This window comes from Salmo salar, chromosome ssa19 (genome assembly GCF_905237065.1).
Source record: "Salmo salar chromosome ssa19, Ssal_v3.1, whole genome shotgun sequence".
NCBI classification, from domain to species: Eukaryota; Metazoa; Chordata; class Actinopteri; order Salmoniformes; family Salmonidae; genus Salmo; species Salmo salar.
This window is the reverse complement of record NC_059460.1, coordinates 16,280,227-16,296,639: the sequence shown is the minus strand read 5'-3', so window position 1 is coordinate 16,296,639 and position 16,413 is coordinate 16,280,227. Positions and strand designations below refer to the sequence as shown.

Genomic DNA, 16,413 nt, shown 5'->3' with positions numbered 1-16,413 from the left:
GCTGTGCTAATTGGGACCACAGGGTCAAGAAAGCTTATTGAAATGTCATTGATTGGCCAACAGCTAAACGGACACTGGCATATCATATCATAGTAACCAACCAGGTTCTGGACTGCATGCCAGAGAAACAGAGCAGAGGTATTTCAGTGTTTGTAGAGGGGAAAATAAATAAACACTCCATCTTGTTGGCAGAGCCTTGTTGTTGCCCGGTCCCGACGTTGTCGACTTGACTCTGTGCCACGACACTGTCAGCTGCACTCCTGTGATAATAACCATGGAAATCTGCGAGAGGGGTGGGGGGTGGGTGGGGGTGGGGGGGACTGGTCTGTTTTGGACCCAACATCAACATATCCATTAGTCAATAATGTCTGTTCAGTTTTTAAATGTCATCCGTGAACTGGCTGCCTCTATTACTAATGACCTCAGTTTCTATGTAATGTGACATCATTATCCCGTAATACAGTACATTCAGCCATGTGCAGTTGAAACATCGGTGCATGATGGGCTATTACGAGCGATGTGGAGTGTTTCAACCTACCACAGAGTGATTGTACAGATGAATTAAAAAATAGTATTCCTAAATAGAAGGTGATGGCATCTTACAAAACCCATCTTTTTGTGTAATATGATTTTATCCAGAGTTTACACTGCTTGCTGTTGAAATTATAGTTGACAAGCTGCTCCAGCTTGTCAATAACAAAGTCAGACAGACATTAAAGTGAACTAGACCAGTAATGTAATACAGTACAATTGACATATTGCTGCTGACAGAATACTAAAAGAATAGTAAAAGCCTTCAGGGCAAAGCTAGGGACTCTCCTCTAGGTTGCCTGGTGGGTAGGAGCGTTGGGCCAGTAACCGAAAGGTTGCTGGATCGAATCCTCGTGCTGACAAGGTAAAAATCTGTCGTTCTGCCCCTGAGCAAGGCAGTTAACCCACTGTTAAGGCTGCCTCCTGCACTTCTCTGATTCACAGAGGTTGGGTGAAATGCAGAAGACACATTTCAGTTCAGTGCTTTCAGTTGTACAACTGACTAGGTATCCCGCTTTTCCTTCTGTCCTCTCCTCTCTTCTCCTCTCCTTTGCTCCCCTACACTCCTCTCCTTTCCTCCTCTCTCCTCTCTCCAATTCTCCTCTCCTCCTCTCTCCTCCCCTCCCCTCGCTCCCCTCTCCTCCCCTCTTCCCTCTCTCCTCTCTCCTCCCCTCTCCCCTCCCCTCTTTCCTCTCCTCCTTTCTCATTTCCTCTCCTCCTCTCTCTCCTCTTCTCACACTGCACAGGTGACTGCTGTAGGACTACCACTGTCGGCTCAAATCACATTTCCATGGTTCCCCGCTGCTCCTCAAATGCTAGTGCCTAGGTGGGAGAGGTTTCTCTCCTTCTCTCTCTCCTTCTCTTCTCTGTTGTTTTATTCATAGGGACTCAGGGTTCATTTGCCAACTCCTCTGTTGTAGATTTAAGAAGACAAACAGCGCGGCAAATCCTAGCAGAACAGCGTTCAGACTAAATGACATTTTGCTCCGCCACCTCTCTAATCGTAAAGAAAACAGTGGCGGAGGATCAGTACCTAAACCATTTGTCTTGAGGCCAACCAAGTATCACTATTCCATATCGCGGAGGGAACCCTTTGAAGTGTGTGTCGTCTTTGGAAGGCCCCCTGAGGAACCATAGACAAACACACACACAGTGTTAGAACCCCACACACACGCCTTTTCACAGTTAGTTAACAGTGGGATGGCATTAAACAACATGGTCTATTCCTCAGTGAATGGATGGGCTAGTGCACACAGACACACACACACACACACACACACACACAGACACACAGCAGTGTTCATTTTGGCGCTCTTTTTTTAGATTAGGTCTAGTCTTAGTCATTTTGACTAAAATATCATTAAGTCACATTTTTGAAACTTGAATAATGATTTAACATGATTCAAAATGACGAAAACAGTGGGCCATTTTTGCCAACCAAATGCCCTTTCATTTTAGTCAAATTTTAGTCACACCCCATTTTTATTGCCTCATTAACCTATAGTAAATCACAGACTTCCACGTGCACAAACATACATAGCCTTGTCCTAAAAAACATATTTTACGTCATAACATCCTATCGCATGATTCTCTTCCCAACAGCCAAATTGGCAGAAGAACACATTACCCTGCAGCAGATTAAAAATCACACCCCTTGACTGGGCTTCAGACAAACATTTCCCCCTGGTGGCAGTGGTGCCGCTAACTTTTTCAGTAGGTGGCACCAGCCCGTGATTTGGTCGCACCAACTTTTTTTGGGGGTGTCACGCAATAGAAAAAAATAGTAGTCACATTTATAAAGTCATTCACAGTGCTTTAGACTGTGTAATAGACTACTGAGATGGTAGGCTATTCAAGAAATAGGTTTTCATCAAACATGTCTATGCAGGAATGCATGATTCAAGATATTTTCCAGTGATTGTGGGTCGACAATAGGCTATTGTTGATATATTTTACTGTTAAAATAGGGCTCCAGAATTTTCAGAATGTTGTTGTTCAATAGTGATGAATGTGCTTACATCTTTATGTGCACTAACATCATAGGCTAATTTATTAGGAGCTAGATAGCTATCATAACATGTAATACACACTGCTAGTAGTCATGTATTAATCTAACAGTTAATTGAATGTCCTGCTACCTTATGCACTCGCAATGGCCGATGCGCAATTACGCATTTTGCACGCTTCGTATCTTAAACCCATATCAAATATCTTAGTTGTAAAATAGTTGCTATTGAGCTCAATATTAAGAGATGACAAAGAAAAATTATACCCACTGAATGCTGAGAACAGGAGTAGTTGCTTCCAAATATGTATATCCCGCAATTGGATTTTGAAATGTTATACAATCAGAAGCCTTTTTTCTTCCTCCTGGAGCACACATCAAGTGGCTCGCTCATCACAGCAGCAGGCCCCAGCGAAACAGGCCCAGGAGCTTGGCAGACACTTTCATAACAGGAATCATGATAATGCGCTTTACTGTTTGAGGGCTGAAGGAACATACTGTAGGTCAGTGCTGCTTCTAGTGGTGTCCCTCAGGTCAGTTTCCTTGGGCCGTTACTCTTATCTATTTTTACAAATTATTTGCCACTATTATTTGTCTTACACAAAGCCAAAATGACTATGTATGCGGATGATTCCACACTCTACATGTCAGCAAAGCCAGTGAGCTCACTGAAATTCTAAATAAAGAGTATTTTTTTTATTTAACCTTTATTTAACTAGGCAAGTCAGTTAAAAACAAATTCTTATTTACAATGCCGGCCTACCCCAGCCAAACCCTAACCCGGACAATGCTTGGTCAATTGTGTGGCGCCTTATGGAACTCCCAATCATGGCCGGTTTTGATACAGCCTGGAAACGAACCAGGATCTTAGACAGGAATACATCTAGAACTAAAAGCATTGTATTTGGTTCAAAACATTCTCTAAGACCTAAACCTCAACTGGAGTTGTGTACAAAGGGTGTGACCATTGAGCAAGTTGAGGAAGCTAAACTCCTAGGTATAACATTGGATGGTCAATTATCATGGTCAAGTCATATTGACAAAGTTGTTGTGAAATGCCACTCCGACATTGCTTGTCCTAATATTTATATATTTCTTAATTCCATTCTTTAGTTTTAGATTTGTGTATATTATTGTGAATTGTTAGATACTACTGCACTGTTGGAGCTAGGAACACAAGCATTTCACTACACCCGCAATAACATCTGCTAAATATGTGCATGCGACCAATACAATTTCATTTGATTTGAAGATGAGGGGGTTTGTTATAAAAATGTTGTTCCGTTTTTCATACATAAAATTAACTTCACTAGTTGTTACGGCTCTGGTCTTGTCCCATCTTGATTAATATGGTCAAGTGCAGCAAAGAAAGGCCTAGCAAAGCTGCAGGTGGCTCAAACAGAGCAGCACTCCTTGCCCTTAACTGCACATATTGAACTAACATCAACAACATGCATGCCAGTCTTTTCTGGTTGAGGGTTGATGAGAGATGAACTGCTTCTCTTTTAGTTTTCATGAGAAGTATTACTGTGATGAAAATTACATCTTGTGTGCATAATCAAATAACATTCAGCACCAACACCCATACAGTACATACCCCATAAGGCATGCCACCAGGGGTCTCTTCAACAGTCCCCGAGTCCAAAACAAATTCACAGCAACGCACAGTATTATAGAGAGCCATTACCGCATGGATCTCCCTTCCATCTCCAATTACTCAAGCAAACACCAAAATTACCTTTAAAAAACTGATTTAACCACATCTGATGGAACAGCGGGGACTGCGAGGGGACACATAGACAAACACACAGACACACTCTAAAGCACACAATGTTTTTGTTATGTTTTGTATCCTTTTTTTGTTTACATTTGTGTGATTGTCCTTGTCTATCAGAACATCAGTATTTGTTACTTGTCATGCTTTGTGGTTTTTGTGGACCCCAGTAAAAGTACCTGATGCTTTTGCAAAAACTAATGGGGCATAACATTTTCACAATTTCATATATTCTTGTTTGCGAATTATGTGTAGTAAGGCATTTCTGCAATTTCTATAGCAATATAGAGTGGGAAAGTGGCCATGCTTTTTGACCCTTAATAGACACTGCACTAAATAAAATCGAATTGCAAATATTTATCTTGTCTAGTACCAGAGTCTATGCAGACCGGTGCGCCATAGCCAATCAGAGCTACAGTAGGCCTTTATGCAACTAAGCCACTTGCCACATGGGCCTTCCATCTTCACTTTGAACTGGACTGTGTGTTTACAGGCAGTAGCAACAGCGCGACTTTAGATCATTAGAACACATTCACCAAAAGCCACAAAATACACCTGAATGGATTTCTGCAAATATGTAAATCCCAAAGGAGTCCTTCACAGCCCCCAAACAAATATTAAAAGGTAGGCTCGCTCGCCCTCAGTTATGCACATCAACAACAACAAGATCAACAACTAATGCTAGCCAGAGCAAGACAAATCTAATGAGGGAACATTAGATAAACCCTCTTAGATAAACCCTCTCAAACCTTTTATGCTAGTTGGCTGTATTAATTGCACTGATAAACGCTGGGTAATAGTAGCCTGCTCGTCCTTCTGCAGCTTGCCTGACAATGCATGCTTGTCCCAACCCATGTTTTGACAACTGAATGGGAACTGCCTGCCTGCCTGCTCATTTGATCAATGCCAAGTACATTTGATTGACAACTAAGGGTGCGTTTATAAATTGCCTTCAGTGTGTCAGAGTGAGCTCTGGGTCTTTCTTAAATTCAAAGTGTTTTGCTCTCGAAGCGTTCAGCGCGCACACTGGACGGTCTGGCCGAGGAGTAGTGTTGATCAGAGCGTTTCTCACAACAGCAGTCAAGCACCCAAGCTAACCGGCTGAAGTTGGCTAGCTTGCTAGCTACTTCCCGACACAAATGAGAGAACACCTCACTCTGACCATTTTACTTGCCCTAGCAGAGCTGGTTAGGCTGTTTACATATTATCTAGAGCGTTGGTGACTGTTACTCATATTCAGCAGGTGTTGCGCGTTCGTAAATTCATCAGTTATTCTGCGCTCTCAGATGAGAGTGCTCTGAAATCGGAGTAGATAGCCTGAGTGAATTTACGAAATCAAGAGATATGCTGACTAGATAACAGTTATTCAACTTCAGCATAGCTAGCTAGCTAACCAAATGACACCTGCTTCTCTAGCTAGCTGTAGCCACCAAAAAAACGATTTGAGGGGAAGAAGTCGGTCACGCACCCACTCTTCCAAAGACATGACATCCTCCTAGCAGCTAGTTAACATTAGGCTCTTTGTTTTTAGCTTGCTACATAAATAGCTACATAAACCGATACACTAGCCTATTAGCCACGTTATGAATGACTTGTGATCATTGCCCTTGCTAGTTTGATTGTATTGACATTCCCAGCCTTAGTTACATTTGTCAGTTTTTGTCCAAATTATTGAGACATTGATACTAAAATTGTACATTCCAAATGGTTGGAGGCAGCAAACAATGTACCAGGACAGCTGTGATTTACAACCTGAAAGCAATATTTTTTGGACCAAGAAATGTATTGGTGAATTATATTAATCATCCATTGAACTGCATCCATCTATTCTGCCAACAATGCCTTACTGCATGTCATGGAATTTTGAGTCAAATAGAACCAATTGTTGTTTTACTTTATAAAGTTGGTTTAAAGCATAAACTAATGGTTTTGGTTGTCTGTTTGTTTCATATCAACAAAGTAGTTAAAATGCTGCCAGTTCCACTTTCATTTCCTGAATTCTTCACATTGTGCCATGGGGTGGAGAAAAATGTGCAGTTTATAATTTGTTTTTGTGCATTTCTACACATTTTACCATGAGTGGAAAGAAACGTTTACTGTCTAAAGCAGATTTCCTGCAGTTCTACACATTTTTCCATGATTTATGCCATGTTCATATGATGTCTGACTGAGAGTGACAAAAAAGGCCGGTCGGTAATTTGGGGATGATTACTGCAAGGTTTAGATAGCTGGCTAGACTAATTTGCCTAGCAATCTGAAAAATGTTAGCTGAAATGGGCTAATTGAGTGACTGTCATTGACTGACATAACAAGTAGAAAACTGCTGATGCGCTACCACATTTCGAAATTGCGCCTTGTGTATTCTACTTTTCAAACTCCCCCCAAAATATATATGCATAGCCTGCGTATATGTAGGTAGCGTAGTCTGCATATAAGACAGAGGCAGCACTGCTGTAGGTCGAGGGAACATATGGCCCTGGGAATATAGGGCTGAGGGAACATATGCCCCTGGGAACATAGGGAACATAGGGCTGAGGGAACATATGCCCCTGGGAACATAGGGCTGAGGGACGATAGGGAACATAAGGGTTGAGGGAACATATGGAACATAGGGCTGAGAGAATATAGGTTGTGGGAACATCGGGCCCTGGGAACATAGGGCCGAGTGAACATAGGGCTGAGAGAACATAGGGCCAAGGGAACGTAGGTTGTGGGAACACCGGGCCCTGGGAACATAGCACTGAGGGAACATAGGGCTGAGAGAACATAGGGCTGGGGGAATATAGGTTGAAGGAACATAGGGCTGAGGGAACATAGGCTGAGAGAACATAGGGCTGGGGGAATATAGGTTGAAGGAACATAGGGCTGAGGGAACATAGGGCTGAGAGAACATAGGGCTGGGGGAATATAGGTTGAAGGTACATAGGGCTGAGGGAACATAGGGCTGGGGGAATATAGGTTGAAGGTACATAGGGCTGAGGGAACATAGGGCTGGGGGAATATAGGTTGAAGGTACATAGGGCTGAGGGAACATAGGGCTGGGGGAATATAGGTTGAAGGAACATAGGGCTGAGGGAGCATAAGCTGGACCCTGAGGTGACCATGTAGGCTTAATGAATGTTCATCACACACTGACTCTACCAAATAAAAATGTAACTCGTACAGCCAAGTCAAAATGGTTGCAGTCTGGAACCCTGCCTCTTGACATATTGTAGCTATATTGTAGGCCTAAACAAAGTTCTGTCATAAATAGTGTTCTGATAGGTTGCAGCAAGTTAACAAGCTAGCATTATCAATCTGTTATTACCTGAGTGTATATTGGAATGATGTGCTTTCAGATGTCTCTTGAGGTTGCTAGTATGTTTCCCCATCAACTTGTGGGTGCAAACGCTGTCTTCTCCCATGGAAACGTTGCATTCGGTCTTGTTTTAATCGACATGATAAGGAAAGTGGCTCCAAACGTCGCCCCTTTTTCTACTGGAAGCTTGTACCACCGGGAGAGTAGCCATGGTGTGTACCTTATTTGCATCAATGATTTGTTGCCGCTAGATTGGAGAATTGCCGGCAGAGAAGTGACTCGTGAATAACCTGGCATTGGAATTTATTTTCCACCGCATTGCAACATTGCAATGAGAAAGCCTTACAATTCTTCTAATGTCATGCATGCTTTTGATTGGACCAAACAAATAACACTGCAAAGCTCTCAATTACTCCAAAAACTCTTGTCCAGACCACTTACTAGTCAGATTTTTGGCACAGAGATAATTTAGTCAACCGAAACTGGGTCTATTTAATCAATAATCGTTTCGTCAATTGCCACAGAAAAATGGGTGTTTCGTTGACAAAATGAACACTGACACACACTTGGGCAGAGGAACCCTCCCTTGGCTGCGTTAGCACACTTGGTAGTGACTCAGAGAGATGTACTAGAAGCTTATTAGCTCAGGCGCTGAAGGAGTAGGAGAGGGAGGGAGGGTGAGAGAAAGAGGGGTGGCAGGGGCAGGCTTTCTTTGGGTGAATTTTGACATCAGTCTTCAACTCAATTATCCTGGCAGTCACAGTTTTTTCTAAAAGGGTTAAAGAGGTGGAGGATTCGAATCATGGATCACAGAAAATAGAAAATATCACCATTAACAACATAATGATGGTAAAACAGAGAGCCCTTATGCCTGTTCTCAAGGCATGTACCATCCTCTCCCCCTCCATCTATTGTCTTTAAGCACAAATGAATGTGTGTTTATTTCTGACTCACTCTCAGAACACAAGTTTCATGTCAGTGTTGGTGGGCGCTCTAAACCGATACTGAATCATGACGGTAACGGCTGAAACGCCGAATAAAGAAGTAGGAGAAGGTAGAGAGGCATGCAGGTTGACGTGCCTGTCAGTTCCCAGCTGTTACGAAGCCTGTGTGCTCAGGTGTGTCTGTCAGTAAAAACAGAGCGAGGTTACGTGGCTCTAACTTTAACTGGCTCCATCCATCCTTTCATAGGTCTGTCATTTAATGAGATCACATTGCTCATCAAGGTTCATTTGCTGTGCAGAGGAAACAGATTTAATTAGCATACCACTGAAAAGGCACGCGACTCTGCTTCTGCTTCTGAAATAATGACACATTTACATCGAACTATCAATTTCTAATTAGTCTGTTGGGTTTATATAAAGTGGAAAGTTCAGCTAATGACAAACAAATGTGTAGCCAATTACACATTCTCCAACAAGCAAAGTATTTGTTGCGACTTTTCTTTTTAGGGTTGGTTTGTTTTTCAGTTTTTTCCCTCCTGAGGATGTATCTATAGCAGTACAACTGGAGCCCTGTGTAGGGCTGGGAGGAGTCTGGCAGGAAGTGAATGCTCTTCCTTGTCTCCGAATGGCCCCACAGTCGCACCTTCAGCCAGTTTGAGTAAGTGGGGGCAGTGGCACTGGACTCTGTATGGGGCAGATGGCAAGAGGATAATGGAGGTTCCGCAGAGTAGGCTGACTCAACACATACCAATCGGTCAACTGAATTAATTTAGTATGGATGGATAGCACATTATATCAGGATTGTTGCTCTATTGTCTCACAAACAACAACTACAAAAATATAGAATGATGAACTGAACATTGACTGTGAGACACTTGTGTGACAGACTTATAGTTACAATTGAAAAATTACTGAATTTGTCGTAGCCTACAGTCGGAGACAGACTGGCCATAGGGTAGTTCTGCCCAATACCAGATGGGCTGGTCCATCTTTAGCAAGTCTGTCCCTGCTTCTCTGCATTCTGCCACTGTTTATTCTATAACCTCCACAAGTAACTTATTCGTACGGAAACATAATTTACAGACAGAGGACATCGGAAATATTGAACATATTACAGACAGAAAGACAGACACCCTCTGGAAATAGGTGAATGCATCCATTCCCTGCAACCCTATCAAATCTAGCAGAAGTTTTGTAATGTTATATTTACCTGACCCTGACCTTTTCATAGACAGCATTGTAAATCCACATCAATATTTATCAGAACATAATGAAGTAGAAAAATGTTTCATATGCCAGTAGATGATTTATGCTTTTCCACTGGCTTTTTCTTTAATTGGCCAACACGCGTGTTAGTGTCAGACTCACTCTGATGGATGGATGCATACACAACTTTGGGGCTGTCACACCCACCACACGTTCGATATCACACTCGGCATCTGTTTTTCTCTCTCTCTCTCTCTCTGTGTCGACACACTCCTTTCTCTCTCTTTAGTCATCTCTCTCTTTCCCTCTCCCTCATCTGTATGTATGGCATTGTCTCTTTAGTCATATCTCTCTCTCTCTTTTTCTCTTTCTCTCTCCTCTCTCTCTGTTTCTCTTTCTTCCTCTGGCTGAGCAACATGTGGCAGGTGGTGAGAGAGAGAGAGAAAAATCACAAAGCCTCTTTCCCCCAAGCCTGCTTGTAGCTGGGAAAAACATCAATTATCTCAATTGAGATGAATGTTGCCGTGTACCCAGTAGACTTTTGTACTCTGTGGTTTTCTTTGTTTTGTGTATACATTCTGCCATATGTAATTATAGCCTGCATCCCCACCAGAAAAGTGTCTTCTCTTTCTAATTTTGACTTCACATTGTAAGTTATGACAGCAATCCTATACTGATAAGCTATTGTTTTTGTCAGTTACAAATGTGGTGAAAAAAATCGACCACGTGCATAGATATTGATCTTTCACAAAAGGTGGTTGCATTGTTTTTGGAAAAATACCCAGGACTTCCAGAAATCCCGGGTTGGAGGATTCACAGTATCTGGAAAAAATTAGCAGGAAATCCAGAATCCTTTTGTGATCATTTTTGCATTTTTACAATTTTAATGTAGCGTTGCAAAGTTTTGTAACTCTACATTAAACCCAGACCTGTTGTACTGTAGAACTCCCAGTCTATAGCTGTTAACTTTATCATTGTGGCTCAAATCTGTCTGTGTAGCTGCTACTTGGTAGGCAGCAGTGGCATGGCTTAGTTGGCAACTGAGAAGTTTTGACCCGCATCGAGCCAGCGCCACATGTTAATGCACATGTAATCCACATCCCAGTGAACCAGGATGATCTCTGTGACAGGGCCTGCCAACACGGCTGTTCAGATCACACAGCTCACACAGTGGGAGCTACGGGGCCGGGCCAAGCATACACACTTACACACTCTTCTGTTTCGGTCTCTATTTCTTTCTCTCTTTCTATCTTGCTCCATCTTTCTCTTTCTTTCTTTCTATTTCATAAAAAAACATATTTCTCACTCTCCATCACTCTCTCTCCATCTCTCTCTCTCCATCAATCTTTCTATCTCTTTCATCACTCTCTCCATCTCTCTCTCTCTCCATCACTTTCTCTCTCTCTCTCCATCACTCTCCATCTCGCATATCTTACATCTTTGAAACATATTCCATTCCTCTGTTTGCTATTCACAACATAGATACATCGTTAGTTCCACCTTTCAGCAGTCTGATAAGACACTGTAAGTAATTGTGCTAATGTTCATGAAATATTTATGGGTGTGTAGGGGTGAAGCACTTGTGTAGATGATGCTGCTCATTGGAGCACTTAAAAGTTTTGGATGCTTGGCTGAGCAGTAACTCATCATTTAACAGGTTTTTAAATGGGTTGCTACCTGCTTCTATTGATCCTTTGAGTACACGCCATAAGAGTCTGTGACGTGGAAAAAGGCCTGATTTACTATGGTTGATGAATGCAATGCTTCTTGGGAGTCAGATGAGGTCACTATATATTTCAATTAATGAGCAAATTGCAAAGCACTCAATCAAATAGAAAGACTAGTTTTGCATTATCACTGTCAACAATGAACTCATGGATATCTTTTTTTTGTCTCTGCATGCAGTTTGAAAGAAGTTGAAGGTAGTTTCATGAGCCACTGCTAACTACCGTTAGCACAATGACAGGATCCCTGTGGGAAAAGCTAATACATATACAGTACCAGTCAAAAGTTTGGACACACCTACCCATTCAAGGGTTTTTCTTAATTTTTTACTATTTTCAACATTGTACAATAATAGTGAAGACATCAAAACTAAGAAATAATACATATGGAATCATGTAGTAACCAAAAAAGTGTTAAACACATCAAAATATATTTTATATGTGAGATTCTTCAAAGTAGCCACCCTTTGCCTTGATGACAGCTTTGCGCACTCTGCTCAAAAAAATAAAGGGAACACTAAAATAACACATCCTAGATCTGAATGAATGAAATAATCTTATTAAATACTTTTATCTTTACATAGTTGAATGTGCTGACAACAAAATCACACAAAAATAATCTATGGAAATCCAATTTATCAACCCATGGAGGTCTGGATTTGGAGTCACACTCAAAATTAAAGTGGAAAACCACACTACACGCTGATCCAACTTTGATGTAATGTGCTTAAAACAAGTCAAAATGAGGCTCAGTAGTGTGTGTGGCCTCCACGTGCCTGTATGACCTCCCTACAACACCTGGGCATGCTCCTGATGAGGTGGCGGATGGTCTCCTGAGGGATCTCCTCCCAGACCTGGACTAAAGCATCCGCCAACTCCTGGACAGTCTGTGGTGCAACGTGGCGTTGGTGGATGGAGCGAGACATGATGTCCCAGATGTGCTCAATTGGATTCAGGTCTGGGGAATGGGCGGGCCAGTCCATAACATCAATGTCTTCCTCTTGCAGGAACTGCTGACACACTCCAGCCACATGAGGTCTAGCATTGTCTTGCATTAGGAGGAACCCAGGGCCAGCATATGGTCTCACAAGGGGTCTGAGGATCTCATCTCGGTACCTAATGGCAGTCAGGCTACCTCTGGCGAGCACATGGAGGGCTGTGCGGCCCCCCAAAGAAATGCCACCCCACACCATGACTGACCCACCGCCAAACCGGTCATGCTGGAGGATGTTGCAGGCAGCAGAATGTTCTCCACGGCGTCTCCAGACTGTCACGTCTTTCACATGTGCTCAGTGTGAACCTGCTTTCATCTGTGAAGAGCACAGGGCGCCAGTGGCGAATTTGCCAATCTTGGTGTTCTCTGGCAAATGCCCAACGTCCTGCACGGTGCTGGGCTGTAAGCACAACCCCCACCTGTGGATGTCGGGCCCTCATACCACCCTCATGGAGTCTGTTTCTGACCGTTTGAGCAGACACATGCACATTTGTGGCCTGCTGGAGGTCATTTTGCAGGGCTCTGGCAGTGCTCCTCCTGCTCCTCCTTGCACAAAGGCGGAGGTAGCGGTCCTGCTGCTGGGTTGTTGCCCTCCTACGGCCTCCTCCACGTCTCCTGATGTACTGGCCTGTCCTGGTAGCGCCTCCATGCTCTGGACACTACGCTGACAGACACAGCAAACCTTCTTGCCACAGCTCGCATTGATGTGCCATCCTGGATGAGCTGCACTACCTGAGCCACTTGTGTGGGTTGTAGACTCCGTCTCATGCTACCACTAGAGTGAAAGCACCGCCAGCATTCAAAAGTGACCAAAACATCAGCCAGGAAGCATAGGAACTGAGAAGTGGTCTGTGGTTACCACCTGCAGAACCACTCCTTTATTGGGGGTGTCTTGCTAATTGCCTATAATTTCCACTTGTTGTCTATTTCATTTGCACAACAGCATGTGAAATTTATTGTCAATCAGTGTTGCTTCCTAAGTGGACAGTTTGATTTCACAGAAGTGTGATTGACTTGGAGTTACATTGTGTTGTTTAAGTGTTCCCTTTATTTTTTTGAGCAGTATATATATATATATATATATTTGAATTATTTTTCCATGTGGGCAAGGTCAGTGTTTTCCCTATATTGATTTAACAGTGGCTAAGTTTGCTAGTATATATACATATATATATTTATATGATACATTTATATGATACATATATTTATATGATACATATATATATATATTTGGGTACATATATTGATACATATATGTACCCATGGGGCGGCAGGAAGCCTAGTGGTTAGAGTGTTGGACTAGTAACAGAAAGGTTGCACAATATATGTGTGTGTGTGTGTGTGTGTGTGTGTGTGTGTGTGTGTGTGTGTGTGTGTGTGTGTGTGTGTGTGTGTGTGTGTGTGTGTGTGTGTGTGTGTGTGTGTGTGTATATGTATATGTATATGTATATATGCTAGCAAACTTAGACACTGCTAAATCAATATAGGAAAAACACTGACCTTGCCCACAAAATACTTCAAATTATTATGGAATACTACAGTACTTACTATAGAAAACTGTAGTATACTGTAGAATACTGTACTACACACTGTAGTATCCCTCGATCATGTATGGTACTTACTATAGTTTTATCTGCAACAAAAAAAACACTGTAGTAAATACCACAGTAATGTCCGCAAAAACACTACACTTTTTCTAACTATAGTAAATACTACAGTATTTCATTTGCATATGCCCTGCCAATTCCTTTCCCCCATATCACAATTTGGGGAATCCATAAGTGAGAAAACAACATGCCAAGTATAGACTATATATTGTGTTCCCTACAGGTTTTAGAAAAGACCAGAAGGTCTGAACTATCCGTTCCATGTCCTACTTACCTACAGGTTACAGAAAATGTGCTCTTTTAGTATTTCTCCAGTAGGTTTCACAAAGGAGAAAGCCTGCACTTATATGTCAAAGATAATAAAACTAAAACACTATAGTAAATACTATAGTAATGTCCTCAAAAACACTACAGTAAATACTTCAGTATACTACAATCTGCAAAAAAAGTACATTAATTACTATAGTATATACTAGATTTTTCTTTTAATATAGTATTTCTATAAAGTTAACTGTAAATTCTACATTATACCATTATACTAAAGTATACTACAATAAATACTACAGTCTTCAGAAACACTACAGTGAATACTATAGTATTTATACCATATTATACTATAGCTTTTTTTCATGTGATTTATGTTTATTTGATATACTTCATTTAGGTTTTTCTATCTCAGAGAGATTACGCGCGCATCCTTCCGTCGTTCATTGACTTGTTGTCATTTGGTGTGAGTTAAGCTGGTCCATTACCGTCAGATGATATCCCCTAAACGTTTTCCTTGCTTTCATTCTTTACATCTTTCCCAGTGTAATCTAGATATGGTTCGCAAACATTCAGAGATAAGCCTCGCTTTACTATAAAACAGACAGCTTTATTGTTTGCATTAGACTTGAAATGTAAATGGGATTTCACTGTTCAAACCGTTATCAAACTGGGATATGGTGATAACACTAAATATGCATTAGGATGCGTACGAACAGGGTGATGATAACCTATAGCGACGTTAATAGACCGCCTGGAATCTTGATTGAAATCTCCTGGTTGCTCAATCAATCAACATTGCTGCTTCTGCTCTCCGATGCCCCGTCTTGGTGTCTATACATAGAAAGCTGCATACTGTTGAAGGCGTCACATCTGTACAAGGTGTTGTTCATATTTTAACTAATGTCCTCTACTCTCTTTTTGTTTTTCTCTCAATGCTGCCTTGCCAATCTCCTTGCTCAGGTATGTTTCTTACTATTCACATTCGTCTGTCTGTCTCCGTCCGTCCGTCCGTGTCTGTCTGTGTTATGAACTGTAATAGAGTGGGTGTTTGTCTGGTGTGTGCGAATGCTGTTCTAGCCAGTTTCAGTGCTCCTGGGTTTAGTGGAGATGAGTAAAGCTGTGTCACGTGGGCCCTTTGGTGCTGCTGATATTGCTCCTGCTGTGGGGCTTAGCAAGGCCAGAGCCCTGGTGACACACACACACACACACACACGCACAAATAAACACACACATACAGACTTATGACACCCCGACCGAGAGCTCCAATAATGGACCTGGTCTCAACTGAACACATTTAGTCTGTGACACATGTCACATAGCTAGGTCAACTGTATGTACAATCGGAAGAAATATAAATCATTCAATGCTGCACTCAAAATATTCATTTCAATATACCAATAAAAAGCAGTCATTATGTAGTTGTGAATTAACCTACAAAACAGAATACCCACATCATTTGTTAGGGGCCATTTATTTAGTACCATTATTATGGCATAATTATGCCAATGAAATGTGAGGATGATGAAGATATTGATGGAAACAGCTATTTAAGGCATGTTATTGTTAGCAGTTTTTAGCCTTTTGAAATAAAGTAACAACAATGGTGCTATAGCCTTTACACTATAATTGAATAAAAAAGAGAATGAACTCCTTTTGAAGTTTAATACCAATGTCCCTTAAATGCCCTTTTTGGTAAAGCTGTCATTTCAACTGGTGTCATGCATTGTACTGTAATATTATTTCCCAACGTACCATAATAGAAAACGCAACCCGGGGTCACAATCAAATTCTAATGTTGACAAACGCTTGGAGACTTTCAGCAAGCAAGCTTTTATTTCCCAAATAATCCTTTAAAAAAAGTATCCTGAGTGTTTTATTTTTCTATTATTTTTGCACCGTTTTCATAATGTAGTCGGCAGGTTACACTTTGGAAAATATCTTAATTAAAATGGGCGCCTGGAGCGCTGTGTGCAAGCTGTAGTACCTACCTACATCACAGGCGGCAAGCACCAGATACAGATCATTGGCTACTGAGGTCAAGTCATGTGATTAAGAAAAAAAAT

General features: G+C 41.7%; 1 non-coding gene across 1 annotated transcript; it reads left to right on the top strand.

Annotated features, from left to right (window-relative positions):
* The first annotated feature begins 14,371 nt into the window (after positions 1–14,371).
* LOC123729060 (U7 small nuclear RNA) lies at positions 14,372–14,424 on the top strand. Its single transcript, XR_006760843.1, has one exon. It is a non-coding gene; the product is annotated as a U7 small nuclear RNA (small nuclear RNA).
* Positions 14,425–16,413: the final 1,989 nt, after the last annotated feature.